Consider the following 23,879-nt stretch of genomic DNA (forward strand, 5'->3'; position numbering starts at 1 on the left):
ATATATATATATATATATATATATAAATAACTACTTTAGTTGGTCCATAAGGAGCAAATCTATTCTTCATTCCACTTGACTTCAGACTAACGTGGCTGACTACGTATCCTTGTTTCTGTGAGCCAGGAACAAGAGCTGTCCATGGCAGAGATGTTTCAGCAATACTCAGATGACCAAACATAGGAAAGAGCCATGCATCTCTTGCCATTCATCTGAACCCTTGCTGTGAAGTGTTAGAATATGGAGTTTATCTCAGTCATTTTTTACCAGTTATTTTCCTTCCTGTTGTCATAATTAGACTAAAAGGCGTAATAGTTAAGGAAATAAATTGCAAGACTGACAGTACAGTGAAATCAATGAGAGCAAAAGCATTGAATTCTGACTTGGAGAAATAAGCATACACATGCTTATGAAGTGAATTCTTTCATCGTGTGGAAAATCTGAAGGGCTGAAAAAGTATTCAGATGTTTTACTTTATTGAGGGACAGAGGGAGGGAGAGTTAATTTTGAAATCAAAATTCCTGAAATAGCTCATGAATTCAGGATTTGTTCAAGAGAGAATCCCTTATGGAAGGAACCTATAGAAATTAATTGACGAAAAAACATGAAGTTTTAAAGAAATTATTTTAAAAAACCTTATATGAGTTAATAGAGGACAATAGACCTTTTATAGTTTTATAGCTTTTTAACTTTTTTCTAGGAGAGATGTTCATCCATGATTATATAACGCAGAACAATTTCAGTTTTTTACAGCTAGTATTTCTTATCCATTCCAAAATGTTAAAGAAAGGAGTGTTGTTGCTCATACCATGGATGCTATTAATTTGCTGAAACTTCTGTTAACTGAAATTCATTAGCAAACATGCCCACCCTTCTGTTGGTACATGTTGTACCTGAGAGCACATAGGAAAGTTAGGTACTCATTTCATTTTTCCTTTTCTTCCTATTTACTCCCTTGCCATTACAATTCATGTTAAAGATTTTCAGGCAACCCAGCTTCATCAACTGAATGCCTGTAATAGTTTTTGTTAATATACCTTGATCTGTTATAAGGGAATACTGAAGAAGTGTACTATACCATTGCTGGGATGATTTACATTTCTTGGATGTTTTTCCCATTCCTTGATAAGGTAAGAGTAAAATTATATTGTCTTAGGAGGTCTAGCACTGAGCAATTACAACAAAACCTTTACAAACCATTTTATAAGTACGTGCTGTTCATTTAGACATTCTCATGAGAAAACTTTTGTGTTGCAGTTTTCATGAAAAGGGGGGAAGTATTATAAATGCTCAACTGAATTTATTTTTGCCCAAATATCCATGCCCAAAACATTCAGCCAACCACCGCAATAGCTCTTTATGGCATGCATAGTCAGACCATAGAAACAATACCCAGAGGGTTTTTGTGTGTAACCAATCACACGTAAAAATAATTATGACTAAATAGTATGTGAAGCAATAATTGTGGGAATAGTTTGCAAGCAGTCACTAGACCAATGGTTCTCAACCTCTTTAGATGTGAGGCACTCCTGGATGGACTCAAGGTACCCCTCTTTGTTTTCACCTTTTTTTGACTACAGAAAAATAATAGAGCATTTTTTCTGTTGCAAAAGAATGCACGAAGACCACAAGTATGGATTTCTGGTTGCAATCTCTGGTTTTATCTTGTGAATCATGTTTACAAACTTAACAATGCTACCATTGTGTGGCAGCCTTGGAAGGATCTCAAGGCACCCCAGTATGGCGTGGCACCCTAGTTGAGAATCCCTGCACTAAACTGAACTGGCAAACAATTTATCAACTAACATCAAATAATGAACAAATCTGTTAATATGATGCACAATTCACAGATAACTGTGAACAGAAAGTAACAAAGGCACTGTTTGTTGCGAATAGTTTCCCTTAGGTAGCCAAAGAAATCAGTTATGATATTAAATGGGTAAGGATCATTAGCATCTTCCCAAAGAATAGAGTACAAAAAGTGATATTAGTCAAATTCATTTGACTAAGCCAGAACAATTAAATGTAAAATGGGATTAGGTACATGCTGATTATAGTTCCTCATTTAATTTAGGAAGACCAGTATAATTGAACTAAGTAAGAAATGTGACCCAGAAACTTACAAAATGGTATAGGAAATGCCTGTGACAAGTATGATGGCATTGAGTCCTTAGATAAGAGGAAAATATCACTTGAATTGGTAATGTACTTATCTGAAGTTGTATACATAGATGTGGGTGTGTGCACGCTTGCCTGTACAAATATTATTATCAATTATCTTTTTTATCTCTTCATTGACATCCATGCCTTTGGACACTGCAGGATGTTATTTGTCACCTAAAAGCCAACTCAACTTATACATGAAGATATTAAATGTATTGCCAAAGTAAAAATCTCCCATGCAGAAGTGGAAGGGATAAAAGGTGTTCTATTTCTCTTCTGTGTTAGCCAGCTGTATGGCAGAAAGTATTGGTGTGGGGAGAGCCACCTCTGCTATGCCTTCTCTGACAAACAAAATGGGGATTGGTTAGCACAAGGGTGTCAAACATACTGCCCATGGGCTGGATCCATCTCACAAAGCCTCTTTATCCAGCCCACTGGGCTACTGACAGCACTGGAATTTGAGATGGTATGGCCTGCTGCAGAATCCAGGGCTCTTTGCCCCACTGGGTTAGCCATCAGATCCCTCACCACCACCACTAGAGAACCCCTTGCTACCATCATAGCTGCTGCCAGACCACTGGACCCCTTTCTGCTTCTGAATCCCTTGCCACCACTGCTGACATTGTACCCACTACAGCAGTGGTTTCCAACCTTTTTAAGTAGGAGATCACTTTTGGCATTTAAAAGCAACCCAAGATCTACTGTGTGCCCCCCCTTCTCCCCCCCTGCCCAGCAGGTAAGTCTGTGGGGAGGGAAGTGGGGAGGGGGCAGATCGAGGCAGAGAGAGAAAAAATGATTTGGGTGCACACCTCCCCAGCAGGTAAGTCCCACCTGGCTGGGGCCCCACTCAATTTATCCCTGCTCTTGCCTCTGCGGCACTGTCTTTCACTGTGCGGGCCTCAATCTAGCCTCCGCCCCTTCCCTCCCCCCCCCATGGACTGAAATGAGTAAGTGGCTATTTCTAGTCCCTCCCCCATGGACCTGCTGGGCTGAGGTGTGTGCGTGCATGCATGCAGACACTCAGTCCCCCACCCCTGCCTCGGATCGACTCCAAGAGACTCCAAGATCTACTGTAAGAGGCTCTGAGATCTACCGGTGGATCGAAATCCACTGGTTGGTGACCACTGCAATACAGCAACCTTTACTCCTCAGCTGGATCTGGCACACAAGGATCCCCATGGTCCAGATCTGGCTTAGGGCCCCAGGTGAATTTGACACCCCTGAATTAGAGCCTTGGCTCTACATGCAACACACCTGTTTGGACATGTGTGTCAGCATGGAGGGGGAAACAGTCTACAAAGTGGATCAGTAGTATAGAGGGAGACTCAGTGACCAGGATGTGATCCTCTGGGTCATGGTATGACTTCTAGTCTGATCCCGTGACAGTGTAACTACATAGGCGTCCTTACTTGGAACTTGTGGTAAAATAGCAATTTCCACATTATGCAATGTGCAGCTTGTCATTCAGAAAATGTATGGAACTGACTGTTCTGTAAATTCAGCAGCGCTGTATTTTCAATAGTATTGTCTGAAGCTTAGTACTTGTCTGATGCAGGGAAATGGAGTAATGGACAAACAAGATACACTAGAGTTCACTTTCAACCCAATGATTACTTTGGTTTGTCCAATGTGAAAATAACACTCTAGTGTCATATACCAAGAAAGCTTTTGATTCATGACATGTATGGTAAACGCACTTAGCTTTCAGGGTGATTGAGAATACAGTATTAACTTTCAGACGAAGACAAACTACTGTTTTGTTTCATGCTGTGTTTTTCTACTAGAAACAGCCACTTACTCATTTCATTCTGACAGCATTTAGTATTTCATTCTTTTGGTCAAACAGAAACAGCTCAGGTCTGGAAAGTAACAAGGCAATGGCCAAAATATTGGTGTTTTAATATTTGGACACCATGAAAGAAAAAGAATTACTGCCAGAATGATATAAGAATATTAAAATTGGCATTCATTGCACAGTCTGCTGTCAAAAGAAAACTACTGTTGAGAGAACTCTCAGTTTTATTTCTTAAAGCAAATACTAATATTATGCTATCTCTACTTGTAATGAAAAATGTCTGAATATATGAAAATTAATTATCCTTGATATTTTAAATGTTACTATTGTATTTTAAATGTAAGTGATCAGTTGCATATTTCATGCAGTCTAATATTTGTCATTAAACATCCAGAACCATAGGTCATTTTAAAAAATTAGGATTAGAATTGGAAAGATTCTCTGCTCTGAAGAGCATGTGCTTCATTCTTGTTGGTTCTAAGGTCGCTTTATGCCTCCTTGGCAGTTGTAAAGCTAAATCGTGTAACTGAAGATTTGCCAGTAAAAGTTCTGTGGCTCGCAGTTTGAACAAGTTTCCTGTGCAGTTTATATTGGTTAAAGGACTTTTTCAGTATAACTGTGTGAACCTTAGGGTTTTGGCTTGAGAATTTCTGAATTCTTTTTCATGCTCTTACATAACATGGTTGTGTCAATAAAACTTTTAAGCATGATCTAAAAATGAGAATTTTTTATTTGTCTTATCATTACATAATAATAATACCAAGCTCTTATACAATGATTCCTGTCCTTACCTCTCAAAATGTTTCACAAAGGATGCCAGAATCCTTATTTTTATTTTACAGATAGGGAAACTGAAGTGAAGAGTGGTAAAGAGACTCACCATTGATTACTTATCTCTTTTTCTTTAGCTTCAGTTGCTTGTTTTGTTTTCTGTCACAAAGTGTAGTGTCACTGGGTAAACTAGAGAACAGGTTTTACCTGCTAAATAATCAATTCTGCATAGGACTATATTTGATAAAAGGTTTGTAGGAATCAGAAAGCCTAAAAACCCTTGTAAAGCACAGAAATTATGATGATGAGAAAGTAATCACCAACTCTGACAGGCAAGTTAGTGGACACAAATCTGAGGTCTCGATCTTCTAGCCAGGGGCAGATCCAGAAGTGGTGCTGCTATGAGGTTGCACCCCTGTTTGTCTGTGCCCTAGGTGAGTTCTCAGTAGGGTCTAGTTGGAGGCCCTGCTTTTACACAGGCTCTGCAGTCACTTGTCCCCTCCTTTCCCTGCTGATGAATGTGGTAGAGAGAGGTAGGGAGGGCAAGGGCAAATAGAAGCAGTGGTCACTCCCTGGGCTCCAGAGCCTTGCAAAAGGAGGGGCTGTGGCCAGACCCTGCCCCAGTTAGATCTCAAAGCTCATTTTTCACATGAAGCTCTATTAGGGGCCTGTGCTCACCAGGCAGAGTGCTCAGAGCTTAATGCATATGCATAGTACAGCCTAAACTGGGGGTGAGGGGGCACCCTCCTTGTTCCATTCATGCATCTGCTACTAGCTTCTTTATTGTAGCCTTGATTTGTCTGGACTGTATCATAAACTGTTCAGGCAAGGGCCTGCCTTTTAAACCCATGAAATTTAACAAAAAGACCCCATCTTAGCAAAGCATTTCAGCACATGATTCAGTTATGTTAAAGTAATGAAAGCTCAAGGGCTTTGTTGAATACCCACAATTTGTCAACCAGAAAATACTGACAGTATATGCTAAAATTATCTTCTTTGTAATTTTATAATTATGTCATTGTTGTACTGGCAGTATATTCCATAGATTTCATAGACATTAGGGCTGGAAGGGACCTCGGAAGATCATCGAGTCCAGCCCCCTAGACATAGATATACATGTGAATACATATGCATATTTTATGTAACAATCATAATATTGATATGTGATATAATATAAGAGCACAGATAAAACACAGGTTTGGAAGATCCTGATTTTTCTGCCAGGTTGCAGCTTACAAGTCTGGAGCTCCATAGTGAACCATCCAAGATGTAACTAGAGCAGTGTTTCATAACATGTCCAGCTAACATCTACCCAAAGAATTTGGAGCCATAGTAAGTAAATTCTTCAGTCTCTCAATGGACTGACCATTAACTTGTCCTGTATGACTTAGCCAGCTGCCAGATTCTGAACCTTGGTTTTAGTCCAGGACAGACTGAGAACAAGTGAGACAGCTTATTTCTCAAAACATTCAAGTGCAGATTCCAAGTATTCTACTGACTTAACAAAAAACAAGCCTTCAGCCATGTAGCCAGGGTCCATGCAGACTGTATTTCCTAGGATGATTCCTGGTCCAATCTGTAGCATGACAGAATAGTGCTGTGGTGTGGATGAAGCCTTGCTGGGTCCCAAGTGTGATTCTGAACCATTGCAATGAATCATTCTCCCCATGGCTTCTGTATGCTTGGGAAGGCCGCATGCCAAGCTAAGCGGGATATTTGGTATATTGATGCCAAGCATAGCCTTCCATCAGGCATCTGTCAATGCAATGATAAGCAGATTTCAAGTTGATTAAGGTAACATTTAAATGGAGATTGAATTTATGGCACATCTCTGTGCCATAATGGTACACCATATAATTATAATTCCATATGGAATTTATGGCACATCTCTGTAACCATAGGATATACACAATGTCCATGACTGAGCAACCAGCAGTGACACTGTTCTGGGCAGCATTTGCAATTCATAAGCAGCTGCATTCCGGCAAGGAGAATGTGTATGAATACCTTTCTGCAAATTGGCAATAATTTGATTGGATGATAGCTTCTGTAATTCAGCTGTTGACATTTATCTTTGTACAGTGATATGAAGATGTCCTCTTTCTACTCAGGTGGGCCTCTGTCATACCCACAGACTTCTGAGAGAACCTGTGGTGTGCAAAAGTCACTGGATCAATGGTGGACCTTAGCAGCTTACATGACATAAAGTCACAACAATGTGCTTTTTTAAAATGGAACTTCTTTATAGCTACCTGCAATTGTTCAGTGAGGAAACTTCAGTAGATAAGTCTGAATTATTTAATGCAGGGGTGGCTAACCAATGGCATGCATGCTACAAGTGGAACAGGCAGCCTCTGTGTGTGGCATCTGACCGAGTGGGGAGGAAAAAGGCAACACAATGGCAGATATATCAAGAAGCAGAAGACAGAGCAGCAGATTGGGCACAGGAAGGGATCATAAGGTGCTTGTACATGTGATGGGGGTTTAGTCCTCAGGGTTTTATTTTGTGCCCCCTAAATTGAAGTGCTGGGTTTTTAATTGAAATTCACTGTTTCAATTTTTCCACCACTGTATGGAGAGCAGACTGATCCTTTTATTTTTGTTGGCACCTGAGCCTGCCCATAGCTGGGGGGGTGAGATGTCAGTGGGCTGAGCAGCACCCGAGCTGTGGGGGTCCCTGGTGCTTCCCTCCATGGTGGTTGCACCCTCCAGGGCCACCCAGGTGGGCTTCTGGTGGGCTGAGTGCTACCCCAGCTCAGAGGCAGCACTTGGCCCAGTCCAACTGTTGTTCCCTGAGCCTGCCCACTGGAAGCCTGCTGGGTGCTGCTCCCTGGGTGGGATCAGGGACACTTGGATTGGGCCAAGTGCTGTCTCTGAGCTGGGGCAGCACCTGGCCTGCTAGCAGCCCGGCCAGGTGGGCTTGCAGGTGTGCCTCTGCTGTGGAAGGAAGGACTGGGGGCCCTCCACAGCTCAGGGGCTGCTTAGCCTACTGGCAGTTCAACTTTGGCCATGGGAGAGGTGGGCAAGCTCTGCCAAAAAACAAAGAAGGATTGGGCCCCTCGCTGCTTCTGCTTTCAGCGGGTGCCTGCTAAAGGCACAAGCAGTAAGGGGCCTGATCCTTTTTTTCTGTGGAGCCTGGGAGCCTGCCTGCCTCTCCCATGGCTGGGGGGTGATGAGCTGACAGCTGCATTGTTGTAATTTGCAACATTGCAAACTGAAGTACATCCAGATATAGTTTATTTTACAATGATACAAAGTCATTTTAAACCTCAAAAAGTATTGCACACGTACAATGTGATGCCCGTAAGGCACACGAAGTGACATTTTGATCACATGTACATGTTAATGGTGTCACATGTACAAGTGCCCAGGGTGACACTTGGGAGGATTCAGGCCTCATTTGTGACATGCTTGCCAAAAAGGCTGGCCACCACTGATCTTATGTAATCAAAGCCTGAAAATCTAGAAAGTAGCATGATGTGCCTGCTAAGTGATTGAGTATGAACATGTAGTATTCAGTCCATCTTGTCACAAAAACTGAAAGTGCCTTCTGCCTTTTCATATTGGGATGGAGCCACTGATGATAGTTGTATGTTGTATGAGGTATATAGGGGTTATTATGAGCTAGCCCTTTCTTAGCATTTATAGAAAGCCTCTATTTGTCCATCTTTGCCCTAAGAATCTTTTGTAGAAGCCTGAGTTCAGCTTTAAGCTGTTGGGCCTCAGCTTTTGCCTGTAGTTTATGGTATGTATTCTCACGCTTCTTGTATGTTGTAGACTTTGCATGTTCTACATTTGCTAAGTGCATGAAAGTTAATAGTAATATAGGCTACAAGAACATATTGGTCTGTATCTGAAGGAATTTTAGTACCATGGAAGATGTAACAGGAGTTGATAACTTTACATGAAGCTATAATGTGATCAGTGTCCTTTCTTATGCAACCATTATTCAATAGACAAGTTTACTTCTGAATGTCTAAACACAGGCATCAAGAATCCTGAAGGTAAGACTGTGTGAAGTAGAGAAAGAAAGGAGGTAGTCTGTATTTTCATTTGATAACCCTGATCCAAACTATCCTACAACATGCTCATAACCAAGATGATCTCAGATTGTAAAATGCATTCAGATCCCTTAAGAGTAGTAGTATATCATTAGGAAGTATAAACTTTAATCATAGCTGCAGATTGGTCATAAAAGTTGTCTCTGTCTCAGCTGGTTCCAATGTCAGTGGGTGCATCAGTTTTGATAGCTGATTAAGTGTTCTGAGAGAGGATGCCAGATAGTTAATGCATTATTAAAAAAGTGGGCAGAGAACTATGGCCAGTCTGAGAAGGGGTAAGTTTCCCTACTGCAGGAATGTGAATGGTACTCTGCTATTTGTGGGGGGCCAGCAATAGCTATTCTGTGATTCTTCAGCTTTTTATTTGGTTCTTCTAGGTAAGCAACATTGTTGAGAGTCAGAACATTCCATAATACGCAGAATAATATTCTAATTTTGCTTGTACCTCTGAACTGAAGTATGTCTTCCCTATGTTTAGTGACCAAGTATTATAGATACTATAACACACTGGCCAGTGAGTTTACTTGATACAAAACACAAGTTGAGAATAAAAGATAGAGTTTCAGATTGTTCTCTTATATTCTCAGCTTTATTTTTTTTTGTTCAGCAATTGCTTTGCTATAGAAATAGTATTTTTCATCAGTATTTGATATGACTGCTTTCTGTTGCATTTCTTTATAGGAGGATCAGAAAATACTCTCGTGATGTAGTCAGCATTACATTACATTATAATTTCACCATTTACAGGAAAAAAATACTTCCCTACCACTGCTCATTACTGCTGGTAACAAACACTGATTTGAGAAGTGTTATCCATATAGAATATTCTAACATATATACTCCCACAGGAGCTATGTCCAGATATAGCCAGATATACTCCTGCAGGAGTTATGTCCATGAATTAATAACAAATGTGCTAACCAAACTTGCTGGCCTCTGAAGTTTGCAAAATTAAAGAAAAAGCCATAGGATAGGCAGAATAAGGGAGTAGCATTTCATAAATATCTGTGTGTTTGCAGCCAGATTGGCAACTTAGAGCATTCCCCCAAGCATTAAAATAAACCAACAAAACATGCGATTATTGACATACTGTGGGAGCAATTGATTTTTAAAATTAAGCAGTCACGTGAATGAAATATTTTTCTAGCAGGTTGAATCATTGTAGTCCTGTTCTGAAGGTTTGGTCTCAATTCTATTTACATACAATAAGCTTTCCATACGTAGGACTGAAACTGTAGATTTGTGAATCCAATGCAATTTATTTGAGCCCTAGATAACAACAAAGGACCCACTGTATACAGTCTATGACCCTGCCAAAACTCTATCACATGACAGTGTCAAATTTTGAAAGTACTGATAGACAAAGAGTCTCAAAATTGAAGTGCTCAGGAGAGTTTTAGCACTCTCTTTATCTTCCTGTTAGTGTAGAAGTATGGACCCTTTTATCTTATTCACTTTCAGAAGGACTAAAAGCTTTATGCAGTTTAAAATATATATATATTAAACATCAAATATGTCACAGGGATGATGTTACACACTAATTTTTCAGCCACACAGTTTAAACAAAGATCTTCTCAGGATCTTCTCAGGTCTTTTGTATCCCTGCCCAGGAATTAATAGATTTCATAGACATTATGGCTAGAAGGGGCCTTGGAAGATCATTGGGTCCAGCTCCCTGCCCAAGGGGCAGGAAGTCAGCTAGGGTCAAAGGATCCCAGCAAGATCCTTTGCTGCAGCAAGTTGCAAATTTTTCTTGATAATTATATCTGCAGGAATTATAGGAATCAAAATGTGTCTCATTCTAAAATCCTGATGGGTCTCTCAAAATATGCATAATAAAGTCATACAAACTTAGTGTCAGGACTCATAAAAAGCATCTGTCATGGCACGGGGTCCTACAGGATGGCCATGATCTTCCTAAGGCCCCCTTACCATGCCAAGTTGACCCAATGGGCATCCTCGATACTCTCCTGCCACGTCTTTGATGATAAAATATATAATTGGGAGGCTGCCTTTTATGCCCTCTTGGTCACGGTTTGCTGTACACTTTGACCCCATGGATTCCCGGCCCTCTGGTGGGTTTTGCTCCAAGATAGATGGTACAACGGGTATTTTGGGGCATAGCCTTATGGGCTATGCGTGGCTCCAACCACCCCTTTACCATGCCCAAAGCCTCGCAGTTGGAACTGACGCTGTTCGGTCTGGGCCTTGTTATAATTTGGCCCCCTTTTCCTCCCTGAGCCCTCTGCAGCCCTGTCTTGCTCTGCGCTCTCACTGGTGCTCGGGCTCTCCATGGCCCTCTCTCGCTCTGTGCCCTCAGTGGCACTTGGGGTCGGCGCACCCCCAATGCTGCGCCCTCTCTGGTGCTTGGGCTCTCCACGGCCTCACTGGGCGCTTGTCAATTGCTGCCCCTTCTCTGGGCGTTCTCGCTGCCCCTTCTCTGGGCCTTCTCAATCGCTGCAACCTCTCTGGGGCTGGGGTCCCCACGCTACCATGAGCCCCCTATGAGGCCTCCTCCATCCCCTTACAGCCTCACCCAAGCCACCGGTCTTACACAGTAAACAAAACACAAGCCCCTTGGCTATAACATAAACTCAAGCCACTATAACAACATCATGCAAACCACCCTGGGGGTGTTCCATCCCTCACCAGTGTCAGAGGCTGTACCTACAGTCAGGCCTCTCCCCTATGCTTGCTGTGGGAGAGCTCCTTCCCCCTTGGCTGCCAGCAGGGGACTGCCATCCTGGCCTCAGCCCTAGGGTTTATATGGGAGCCAGGCCCTGCACCCCTTCAGTCAGCTGACCGCTGGCAGGTGTGGGTCACTAGCTAACTCCCATTGCCCTGGTGACCAACAGCTGGGCTCCTTACTCACTGCTAGGGCAGCAGTTTCCCCTCTTTATAGAAGCAGAGCACCGAAGTGCTCTGCGACAGCATCTCTGTTATTGCACACATTTGGCATTGGTGAGGCAGTAGGGGGCCCACTCCTCTGAGTTAGTACTACGCTAGTCACTCAGGATCTTTTTAAAAGCTCTCTGTGTTGCTAGACCGGGGCAGGCAATTATTTTGACTTGAGGTCCGCTTAATGAGTTTTGGCGAGCTGTCGAGGGCCACAAGTGTAGCCTTGCCCTTTGACAGGTGCCCCGCCCCATGGGCACCATTTGGGGATTGGGAGTCCTGCCCCCTGACCTTTGCCACCAGAAGTCCCTCCCCTTGCTCCAGAAGTTCTCTTTTTAGGAAGGGGGTTTGCCATCTTGGAACCGAACCCCCCTCCCAAAAATATTATATACTGAAAATGCAACTTCCACAATAACATATTTTAATTTTATTTTTAAAAGATGTTTTTGTCCTGATTTGTGTGCATCTGTGTTGTGTATATAGAGATGATTGCATAACAGCTCAAAATGAGGTTTTACTTTTCTTGTATATTGAGGGCATGTAGAGGAGTGAGTGGGTATGGGGTTTGTGGGGGGCTGTGGGTGTGTGTGTGGATGTGGGGTGTGGGGGAGGGTGTGTGTGTGTGTGTGTGTGTGTGTGGATATGGGTGCTTGTGGGGGATGTTTGTGGGGATGTTTGGGAAGGTATGGGGTTTGTGTGGTGTGTGTGGAGGGGGTGCATGTGTAGGTCACAGTGAGTGGGGCTCCCCCCAGAGGCACGCAGGTGTGTGTGTCAGGGGGTGCACGTGGGGAGGGTTGTGAAGGCTGTGGGTGGGTGCATTGTTTGTAGGGTGTCCGATTGTGTGTGGGGAGGGTGTGGTTGTGGGGTTTGTGGGGGAGGGTTCGTGGGTATGGTGGGGGTGTGCATGGGAGTCCCCCATGTGCAACCCCCTGAGCCGGTCAGCACATGTCCCTGCCCCTGCCCCACACATCCTGGAGCCTGTGTGCTCTGTGGTGCCTGCCTGCCACCGCCAACAGTGCATAGCCCCAGCCCACACTGCACCTGCTCTAGACTGACCCCAGCAAGAATGGATCAGACAGACATGCGCACAGTCCCAACCCAGTCCATGCTGTGGTGCTTCCTAATGCCACCTGGGCATGCAGCTGGGATGGGGCAGCAGCTGCTGGCCCCAGGCCCATGGTACTGGGACCCATGCACAACCCCAACCCACCCCACAGCTGCTGTGGACTCACCTGCTCACACTGAACAGGTGCAGCAGCACCAGTGCCAGCGGGGCAGAAGTGTGCTCAGTGTGGGGGGGGGAAGCAGCCTTTCCTCTTTGCCACTGCCCAGCACTTCCTGCAGCAGCGTCCCAGAGCCCATGCTAGGCTGCCCTGTGTCTCCTCTGTGTCACCTCCACTGCCCCACTGGACAGCCCGGAGGCAGCGGTGACAGCAATGAAGACACATGGCAATCCAGTGTGGGCTCTGGGCAGCTGCTGCAGGAAGTGCTGGGCAGTGGTGAGGGGGAGGGGATGCGTTTCTCCCCATGCCAGGCACACTCCTGCCCTGCAGTTGTTCAGTATGAGCAGGTGACTCCACAGCAGATGTGGGGTGGGACAGGGGTGTGCGCAGGTCCCCACTGATACCATGGGGTGGGACCAGAGGTGATGGCAGTTCGAAGTTGCTGCCACCAACTGGGCTGCCTAGAAAGGCAGTCCAGTTGTGGAACCACTCCAGCACCGCTGTGCGCCCAGGGGGTAGCAGGAAGCGCCATGGCGGGATGGTGTCCAGGCCACGTGGGACTGAAGGACCCACTGCAGGCTGGAAAAAAACCCTCCAAAATGCTGTAAGTTACATATTAACATTCAGTTACATATTTAAGAGCTTCCAAGACAAATGTAATGCATTTGAATGTTTAATTAAAAATGAAACCTACTGTGATATAACATTTTATAAAATATCATTTTACAAGTAACATGTGCACTTAAAATTAAGTCCATCCTATTATCAAGTGTATACCTCAGTTTTTTCTTTATTTTTATTTACAGCTCTTTATAAATAAATAAATTATATATAGGTGTATGTGTGTATCAAAATCAAAACAAAGCTCCTAAAAGTGGCTTCTGTTAAACACTAAAATATGTACATTTCATATGCACATATTCATATGTATATACATATTGTCACTGGGAGAGACAAACGGGGGAGACCCTGAAGCCCAAGGGGGGAACCCTGGGGCCAGAAAATGGGGGAGGAACAGAAAAAACAAAAGTAAAAAAAGAACACTTACTTGCAGCAAGACCTGAGGCAAAGCAGGAACACCAGGAAAAACCTGCGTGGGCCATTAGCCACGCTTTCATTCAGCTGCGGTCAGCTGGTGACGTCAGCAGCAATTACCGGCCGGCAGAGACAAAAAGGTGGGGGATCGGATGCTGGGAGGAATCCCAGCCAGAGGAGTCAGCCAGAAGTACGGTGCGGAGTGAGAGGTGGCGATCCCCAGCAGAGGCGAATCTAACACCTCATGTGGCGAGGGAGAAGCTGTCAGCAGTGGCAAAGACAAACCTGCGCTCGGAGCAGGGGCTCCGGTGCAGGGGAAGGCGGGAAAAGAAGAAAGAAGCTGGAGAAACCCCGGGACTAGCAGCCTCCGTGGAGAGGGAGAGGCACTGGCCCTCCTTACAGCCTCCAAACAGGTGGGACGGTGGAGGGACCCAGGGTACCTGAAGAGACGCCCCAGAGAGAGGGACAATATCGTGACGGCCCAGAGAGAGGGCAGCCTTACTGCGAAGCCCCAGAGAGAGGGCTGCAGTGTTGTGAAGACCCAGAGAGAGGGCTGTATCACTGAGGAGCCCCAGGGAAGGGGAGCAGCACTATTGTGAAAGCCCAGAGAGAGGGCAACGAGATCGTGAGGGCCCAGAGAGAGGACGACGATACTGAAGGCCTGGAGAGAGGGCAAAAATACCGAAAGGCCCAGAGAGAGGGCAACGACATTATAAAGGCCCAGAGGGAGGGCAGCGATACCCAGGTCAGTTGGGACCAAGATGCGGGGCTAGGTGAACAAGAAAGGACCCTATCGGTCAAATAGGAGCACGGGGTGTATCTTGGGCGCACACAGAGTGCACGGTGTTGGTGGTGGTTTGTTGCGTTTGTCTTTTGCTATAGAGTATTTTGTGTTTCCCCGTACCAGAAGGGGTTGAGGCGGAGGGAAGTGAGAAAAATGGAATAAGGAGCTGTACGCTTATTGATTGAAAGACACTCGTGGTGCATAAGATCGGCTGCAGGATCAACAGTGACTCGCCAGGCTGGGTAAAGGCGAGGTAGAGGGGAGGTAGAGCCTTGCGGAAGACCGCCGAAGGAACAAGTGTCCAGTGAGGGTAACCGCGCAGTACTGAACCCCGACACTGAAGAAGATTCAAAGTCGTGGCAGGCGAGAAGGGGGTGATCTGCATCGTGTGTGAAGACCTCCTCGTAAGACCACCTGCGACGGCAGGGCGGATCCTGGTGAGCACCCAAACCAGAGGGGCACGGAGCAAGATGTTCGAGGCCAGGCGGGCACATGTGTGTGTGTGGGGTGTATGTGTGTGTATGTGTATAAATGTGTGTATATGAAATGTACATTTTTTAGTGTTTAACAGAAGCCACTTTTAGGAGCTTTGTTTTGATGGGATTGGCAATGAATCAGCATCAAGACTTATAGGGCCAGGTTGGCAAATGATGTAGGCAGGATTTACATCAACCAAGGATTTGGACCATTATAACTGAAAAAACCAAGTTAGCTTTTTTCTTGCCTTATGAGGTAAAAGGATAGGTTTTTCCATTCCTTGATAGGTTTTTTCTTTTAAGTATTGTATGTGACTGGAAATACACTTAAAAGGTTTATGTTAAAATATGCTGATAAACAATTTGGGTAAATTTGATATCTTTTATTAGACCAACTCAAATTGTTAGAAAAATTCTTCTTTGCAAGCTTTTGGGTAATAATACCCTTTGTCAGGCTGAGGGAGCATCTTCGTGATGCTTCCTCAGCCTGATGAAGGGTATTTGTATTTGTATGTGGAAGCTTGCAAAGAAGAATTTTTCCAATGATTTGGACAAAGAACCTTGTCTGCTTATGTCCTTAAACCAATACAGCTACATCCTATACCCCTGATAAACTGTTCTTTTTTAAGAAGACATTGCCCCCATCTGACCTCGTATAGGCGCTCTTGGGCGGCCTTTGAGCATTCACTCGACTTTGGCCGAGGGGTACGTCCCTGGGACCTAGGTGTTAGGTCGCATTCCACCCTGAGGGAAGCCCCAACACTTGCCTGTTCTCACACTTGGTCTTCTCTTCTTCAGTGGTGATGCTCCTTCTCAGGGATTCTTGCTGACCGGGTACTACCCGCCAGAGGCGTTCTTGAGGCTCCACCTCACCTACACCCCAGCCATGCGCCATCCCTCAGGACTGCCAGATGGTGGATCATCAGTCTGTTGCCTGACTCGCCTATCCCGGATGACCACAAGGTGTACGATTATCCCTGCCTTTGCGCCTGATCTTCCTTCGAGGCTTCTGCCAATCCCACCTCGATCTTTCTTTGTGACCTTGGACCTGTGGAGGGTCTGTCTTTGTTCAGAACACCGGGTGCCCTCCAAAATAAAGTGGAACAAAGATAAGAAAAGAAATAATGAAAAGATCTGGGTGCAGGTCTCTGCCCACCCCACTCATGGGTCCGACATCTGTGGTCCTTCCAATCCCTCGACATCGTCCCTCTTTATCCCAGAAGTCCTGCCATTCAGGGTGCTGGGTCCTCTTTAATGTGGGTGAGACCTCTTTAGAGGGTCTCTGTCCCACCCCTACCAGGGCTGAAGACCTTTCTGGGACGTTGCCCGGGTAGCAACTTCACCCTCCGGCATCCCTGCCATTTCCCCAGCCATTTCTCTGCCGCTGGCTTTTGAATTGGACGGGTGGCAGTTTTTTCTGATGTCATCTGCTGGCGCTGCTGACAGTTGGCAATAAAAGCAGCTGATGAACCGCGCCGGTGGCCCTTCTTGATGCGTCTCTCTCTTCCCTATGGGATGTAAGTATGCCCTCTTTTCAGGGCTTTTTCTCTCTTTTCTTGGGTGGGTTGCCCCTGCCTCGGGTCCCGCTGCAGGAGGCCATTCCGGTGCCTCTGTTTTTATTTCCCTGGGACACACATCTAGAAAAATCATATCTGTTGAAGTCCAGGAGTGATGTGTTTATATTTATTAAACCCAAAGTTCCATGATGATTTACATATGTTAATTTTTGTAGTATTACTATTTATGACTAAGGAACTATTTAAATTGCAGTTTCACAATTTTCATGGAAACTGCGAAAAAAACACACTGCAATTATCACAAAAAATGGCACTGGCTGTAATTTTTCAGGAAATCAAACACCCCAAAAAAGCTTAATACAAATAAAATGCTGGCTCCCCAGTGAGAGCCAGCAGTCCTTGCCACTGCTGTGGCCTGGCCTTGCAACCTGCCCGGGAGGGGAAGGCACTGGCTGGCAGGGTGGCACAAAGGGCAGCAGCCAAGATGGTGGCTGCCCTCTTGTGCTTATCCATCAGTCAGTGTTGAGGCACAGGGCTGCGCGAAGGGCAGAGAGCAATCAACATAGCAATCACCCCCAAATCCCTTCTTCCCCTGGAGTCTTTCCACCAATCAGCACCAAGGGGCAGAGCTGCCACCATATGATCATGAAACCAGCTCTTCAGGCCATGACCACGCTGCAAAAATTGCTTTCTCTTGTAACAAGTTAAGTAGGTCTTTATTTATGACACAGGACTTCAGAGGAATTTACTCCTGAGATTGCCCTTATCTTCCTGTGGTATTGAAATCAGCACAGGCTGCATCAATGAAGAGGGATCACCTTGTAGTTGAAGCACAGGACTGGGAATCAGGAAGTCCCAACTCCATTACAAGGTTTGCTAAAGGCTGCCATTGTGACTTCAAGTAAATCACTTGCTGTTCTGCCCTTAATTTTCTTCTCACATAAAATGGAGGTAATAATAGCTGTCTTCCAAGTTCTCCCTTGGACTCTAAAGTGTAATAACTATTCCAGTACTGTTATTTTGTGATAAGTCCCAAAACACTTTGCAAGCCATGCATATAGAGATGACTTCACCCATACTAAATTTCCTGTGGGGAAAACTTCAGCAGTGATCAACTGTTCAGAGTGACATTACACAGCAGGATGAGCCTGTCAGTTGAACCTGAACACCTGTGCCTGTCCTTAAAATAAATTCTGACATATTTATTAATCCTAAGGGGGGACATCTACACACAACGCTTACTGTGGAGTTGCCTTGGGGATATCATATATCTATACTGGCTATCCCTCAAGACGAGGATGTTGTCTGCCAAGGGGGATTACTGGTGAGTTTTAAGGTGGCTGAGGAGTCCAATCTATCCTCTACAAGTTTTTCCACAAATATGACAAGTGCTTCCTTGGGGAGGGGAGGTGGGCACAGCTGTTGACTAGGATGTTGTGTGCTTTCCTTTCTCCTCTGCCATTTCTTGGCTTCCTGAGCAAGACAGTTCTCTTTGAAGTGGGCTGTAGCTTGATGTATGGTGCAGCACCATTGAAACCTGTTACTAGCCAGCACTTCCCAATTTGTAGGGTTGATGCCACCCTTCATAAGGTATCCTTTCAGAGTGTCCTTATAGTGCTTTTTTTGTCCTGCACGGGTTCTCTTACTATGACTAAGTTGAGAGAAGAGGACTTGCTTTGAGAGACGAGTGTCAGACATCTGCACACAGTGGCCAGTCCAGCGGAGTTGATGTTTCATGATCTTTGCCTGAATGCCCGTTATGTTAGCTGCAGAAAGGATGCTGGCATTGGTTCAGTGGTCTTCCCATCTACTGCGAAGGATCTTCCTGAGGCAAAACCGATGGAATCATGCCAGGTGTGTAAGGTGGCTTTCATATGTCACCCACATCTTTGATATGACACCCATAGAGGAATGTGAGGATAGCCACTGCATTGCAGATCAGGTTCTTAGTTTCCATCTGTAAATCTCAATCAGTAAAGACAGGCAAAGTAGCTTTCTGAAGGATTTGCTGGCACAGCGAATCCTATATTCAATTTCTACATCAAGACTGACTAACGGAGAGGTGACTGCCAGGGTATAGGAAGTGCTCAATGTTTTCCAGGGGTTCTTCACCAATGGTAAATGTGGGAGGGAGAGGGGTGCAGCTTGTTCTGGTGCAGGCTGATGGAGCACCTTGGTTTTCCTAATGTTAAGGAAGAGTCCCAGACTGTGATAAGCATCTGAGAAAAAGTCAAGGGTGGACAGCAAATCAGTCTCAGCGTGAATGAGGCTAACACAGTCATCAGTGTACTGAAGGTTGGAGATGCCAGTTTTGGTAACTTTTGTATTGCTGTGAAGGCACCAGAGGTTGAAAGCTGACTGTCCATTGGATATTCAACCCAAATTCTGGAAGGAAGGCAGTCATGGATGATTTACAGATAAGAATCAAAATCACAACAAGATAGATGGAAAAAAGGGGTCAGGCGATGATACAGCTCTGATTGACACTAGTACAGATGGTAAATGGGTCTGTCTCTGGTCCATTGTAAAGGACTGTAGCCATTATCCCATCATGGAGTAGCTTGAGGATGCTGATGAAGTTTAGTAGACAACCAAACCTTCCATAAGGCTTCATGATTAATGGAGTCGAAGGCCTTAGTTAGGATAATGAATGCCATAAACAGCTCCTGGTGTTGCTCTCTACATGCTCTCTACATCTTTCCCGGATCTGTTGTGCACCAAAAATCATGTTGGTGGTACCCCGAGATGATCTAAAGCCACACTGGGATTCTGAAAGGATATCTTTGGCAAGGGGGAGGAGGTGATTCAGAAGGATGCGAGTAAGAATCTTCCCAGCAATGGAGAGGAGGGCAATGCCTCAGTAGTTCCCACACACTGACTTGTCCCCTTTCTTGAAGATGGTCACAATGTTGGCATTCTTTAAGTCAGGTGAACTTAACTCTGCGGGGATGCCATCTCAGCCTAGCACCTTGTTTTTCTTGGTCTGAGTGATGGCACGCCAGACCTCCTTGAAGGATGGGAGATCAGCAAATGGTTCTATCACTGGGTGTTGAAAGATGGACTTGATGGTGGCAGATGAGACCTCAGATTCACAGTTGAGAAGAATCTTGAGGTACTCCTTCCTTGGATCTCCATGGCCTTCACTTGCTACCACTGGTTCTTGATGGCCCGTAGTGCGGACATTCCATGTGGTGAACTTCAGAACTTTATTTTGTTGGTTTCAGTCGTAAGTAGAGTGATCTCCAGGCAGGGGAGTTTGAGACAGCTTATGTTTAGGGCACCTTTTTCAGCCCCTTCCCCATTCAGGGTGAACAGAGGGGATCCTAAAGAGGACTGCTCAGTCATGGCTGCAGCTGCTTAATTGTACTTCTGTCTTGGTAAGTGCAAAACGACCATCACACGACTGCCACCTACGTGCAGATTTGTGACTAGGGACTCCCAGAAATCACTGTCCCTGTCCCCACCACCAGTCATCCATTGCCAGAGGACTTGGTTTGTGGGAGATGTTAACATCCCTGGCAGAGGCCTGCGCATGACATCTTTTAACATGGGCAAGCTGGTGTACAAGTGAAAACCACATGAGACCTCCATCCCACTGCAACCCTCATCCACCTTCACAGCCACAGAGAACCAATGGGTCCTCAAGTATGTCTGTTCTGCCATTGGGGTCTTCAGGAGTTTGGACCATGTTTAGTTTGGGACATCACCTCAGATCTGTTTGCCAAGGAAGAACCTACCAAGAGTACAAGACTCCAAATGATATAGCTCTGAAGGTCATGGGAACACACAAGCCTCTCCACTATGACAAGGTTACAGTCCAAGGAAAGGGGCTTCACAGTAAAGGATCTCTATCTACACATGAAGCACTATTAAGCCAGAGTAAACTAATTAGCTCCACTGTAGGTTAATATTGCTTGACACAAGTACTATCCTATGGTGTAGTTATTTACTTAGCCGCAATGCACATGTAAATGGTGATCCATGCTGGCTGGCGCACAAGGATGCTACAGTCCGGGAGTTGCCTGATGGCTAGTCCCCTGATAGAGGTCTATAGCACCCTTGTGTCCTAGCCAGTCCCTCTGCAGCACACTGAGCCAGGGTGCAGCAGCTCCAGGCTGGTAGGCTGACCCACCAGACCTCCTGCCAGCCAGGGCTACGCTACACAGGCTCACTGTGCTGTGGTCCTGGGAGCACATGTAAACACTGTGCCCAGGAACAATAAACTCTGGCATGAACTGGTCAGAATGTATTGCGCTGCACTAATTTCACCTGTAGATACACCCAGGATCTCAGTGTTATGTCACCCTCTAAAACCCCAGCATCTCTAGCAGAACATGTGATGTACCATTTACATCTTTAAATCTCTGTTTCATATTGGGACACTATTTCAGTATTGACTCAAGGAGAAGAGAGCTGTTCACTGAGTCACCTATATCACTCCAGCAGTACTTGAGTTTTTCTGGGAAGTAAATTCCACCCAACTGCTGAACAAGGTTGTCCTTGTATTGCATGCAAGGTCTGATGAAAGTATACTTAAAGAAAACAATTAGAGTAATGTGAATAAAATATCCCATAAGGGTCTGAGTGCATCTTTCATTATGTGCTAACTTATTTTTTAATTGCACAGTAATAATTCAGTGATTTGGGGTTAAATACTGTGATTTTTGGAAGCTGCATTCTCACACTACAAATGCATTTCTACTTCAGCCTCTGAAGTTTTATTCAGTAAGTAATGATGAGCTTAAACCATGAAGATAATTAAAATACCATAAAATAATTTAATAGGCAAACTCTTCCCTTTTTCATAAACTAAATGGTCTCTGTATAAATCCAATTCCCTAATGATAAAATAAACTGTCCAAAAGGAAAATAAAACTAAATAAAGTAACTTAATTCTTTTTGAGTAACTGTACTTCATGAAAGTGCGTGTTTGGAGTCCCAATTGATGTGGGGCTTTATTCTAACAATTTAAAGTACAATTAGCAGTAAAATAGCCAGTTCTTAAGGCCACCAATAAATTAAAGTTAGAAAACAATGGTGACTTGTGCTTAGTATTCAGCTCATATAAGCCTAAACTGAAAAGAAGGGCATTAGGATTCTGGACACCTGGTCTTCCCTGGCTGCGGATAAAGAACAGGGTTGAATGTTGGAGTTCAGTTGTACAATTCTAATAGTTAATCCTCTTTGTAACGGTCGATTTACATGTTAGAAGATCTAAAAGACAGGAAGTACAGAGCCAGGCTTTGAATTTTAGTCTTTAGATATTTTCCTGTTAATCTTTCTGAGACAAGAATCACAATTTATTACCAAGTATTTTTTGTAGCTGTCAGTGCAAGGTTTTCATACATCTTACAATAACATAACAAGCTAATAGAAAATAAAATGATTCAAGCTTTGCTTGTGATATTTTTCCACAGTTAAAAATAGGTCAGTGTGAATAATTCACGTATATGCATATCCATTTAATGAATGATGAAGAATTATCAATTATTTTAACAGCATAATGAAATTAATCAAATAATTTACTTGAAAATTATTATTTGAGTAGTATATTTGGAAACTATTGTTCTAACTTCGCCTCATTTTTGCATGATCTTAATCTTTTGACACACATATATTAATAACTTATGAGTATGGCTATATTAAATAAGAAGCATAAAACTATTAAGGGGCCATGGCTTTCTGTTGAGTTTTCTAGCACAGAAGCAGAACAATACGCAGTTGTTGCTTGCTTTCTCTTGGAGTTATTGTTAATAGTGAGATAGTAATATTATGAAGATATGCATGTGAAATTAAGCAATTTCACAGTTTTTAAGCAACGCATTGATTACAGTAAATGAATCAGCAGATATATGCATCTGCAAAAATAAAAATATTTTACCAATGAATGTCTGCAGATGATGCAGACCCACAGTGTACAGTGGTCATCTGCAAAACTTCGCTGGCTTCCAAAGTGGGTGTGCTAATCACAATTTGCATTATATGTGCACACGTGAACATTTTAGCTTGAGTGACTGCTCAAGGTCACTGCAAATGGAGGTCTCCTGGCTCACAGTCCTGTGACTTGACTGCATGACCATTCTCCCCTCACCCCTTGATTGCAGTTTATACATTCAGGGCTCAGAAGCTAGGCAAGTTCTCATTGATAGTACTTAAAAACAACAAAGGGCATTGACTTGGAAAGAAATGTATGATAGTTTCATCACTTCTGAAAGTGGTGAAGAAGCGATCAGGAAGAAGACAGTGATAAAGAAGAAGGTAAGGGTTTGTAGTCAGAGAAGGCCATAAAGCATTTATTAAAGTTTAAGAAGTGACATGGTTAGGTTACCAAACAGTGAGTTCATTGATAAAAATCCTTTTCAAAATACTAATAGCCATCATGTTTCACTCTACAGCAATAGTTCTGTTTACTTTGAATCCTTAGAGCTCTCTCTCATGAATTTTCCCTGGTGGTAAGCTATTGATTTCACTCAATGGAAAATTGACACCATCTTTCTCACTTTGGATAGAGGAATGCCAGGATATTTGGTGGTAGTCTAGGTGGGTTGGAGAGTCCTTCTAGGCCAAACTGTACAATTGTTTATAGCTTCTCTCTTTTCACTAGACTATTCCCAAGCCAGCGGAGTGTGCAAAGGAAACAAACATTTTGAGTGACTGAGTTAAGGCTCATCTCAAGATTTAAATATAAAATACCACCTGGTATTTTTTAACCTAGAATGCTACACTAAAATAACTTGTCAGTTGTAAATTTCACACAGTAAAATCATAGAGTTGCAAACTCACATTTTTCCATTTCTACTTAATAATAATTAACAAAATTATGACTTTCAGTAGGGTCACCATAAGTCTGGTTTTCCCAGACATGTTGTCTTTTTGGGTTCTCCCATCTCTGGCTGGGCGTTTTTTCAAAATATCAGCAAATGTCTGGGATTTTGCTCTGCCTTTGCTTTCCTGGTACTTCCCAGCTTGCCCCAGCAAGGAGCTGCTTGGGGTTGCAGGGGAGGTGATTGTAAGCTAAGGTATCATGTGCTTTGTGTGTGGGCCCCAGCAGCTGCAGGCAGGCAGGTAAGTGTGTGTGTGTGTGTGTGTGTGTGTGTGTGTGCGCGTGCCTGCCAGCAGTAGGGCTGCAGCAGAGGGGAGAGGCAGGGGGGGGGGGGGG

Source organism: Alligator sinensis, unplaced genomic scaffold (genome assembly GCF_000455745.1).
Source record: "Alligator sinensis unplaced genomic scaffold, ASM45574v1 scaffold175_1, whole genome shotgun sequence".
Classification (NCBI taxonomy): Eukaryota; Metazoa; Chordata; order Crocodylia; family Alligatoridae; genus Alligator; species Alligator sinensis.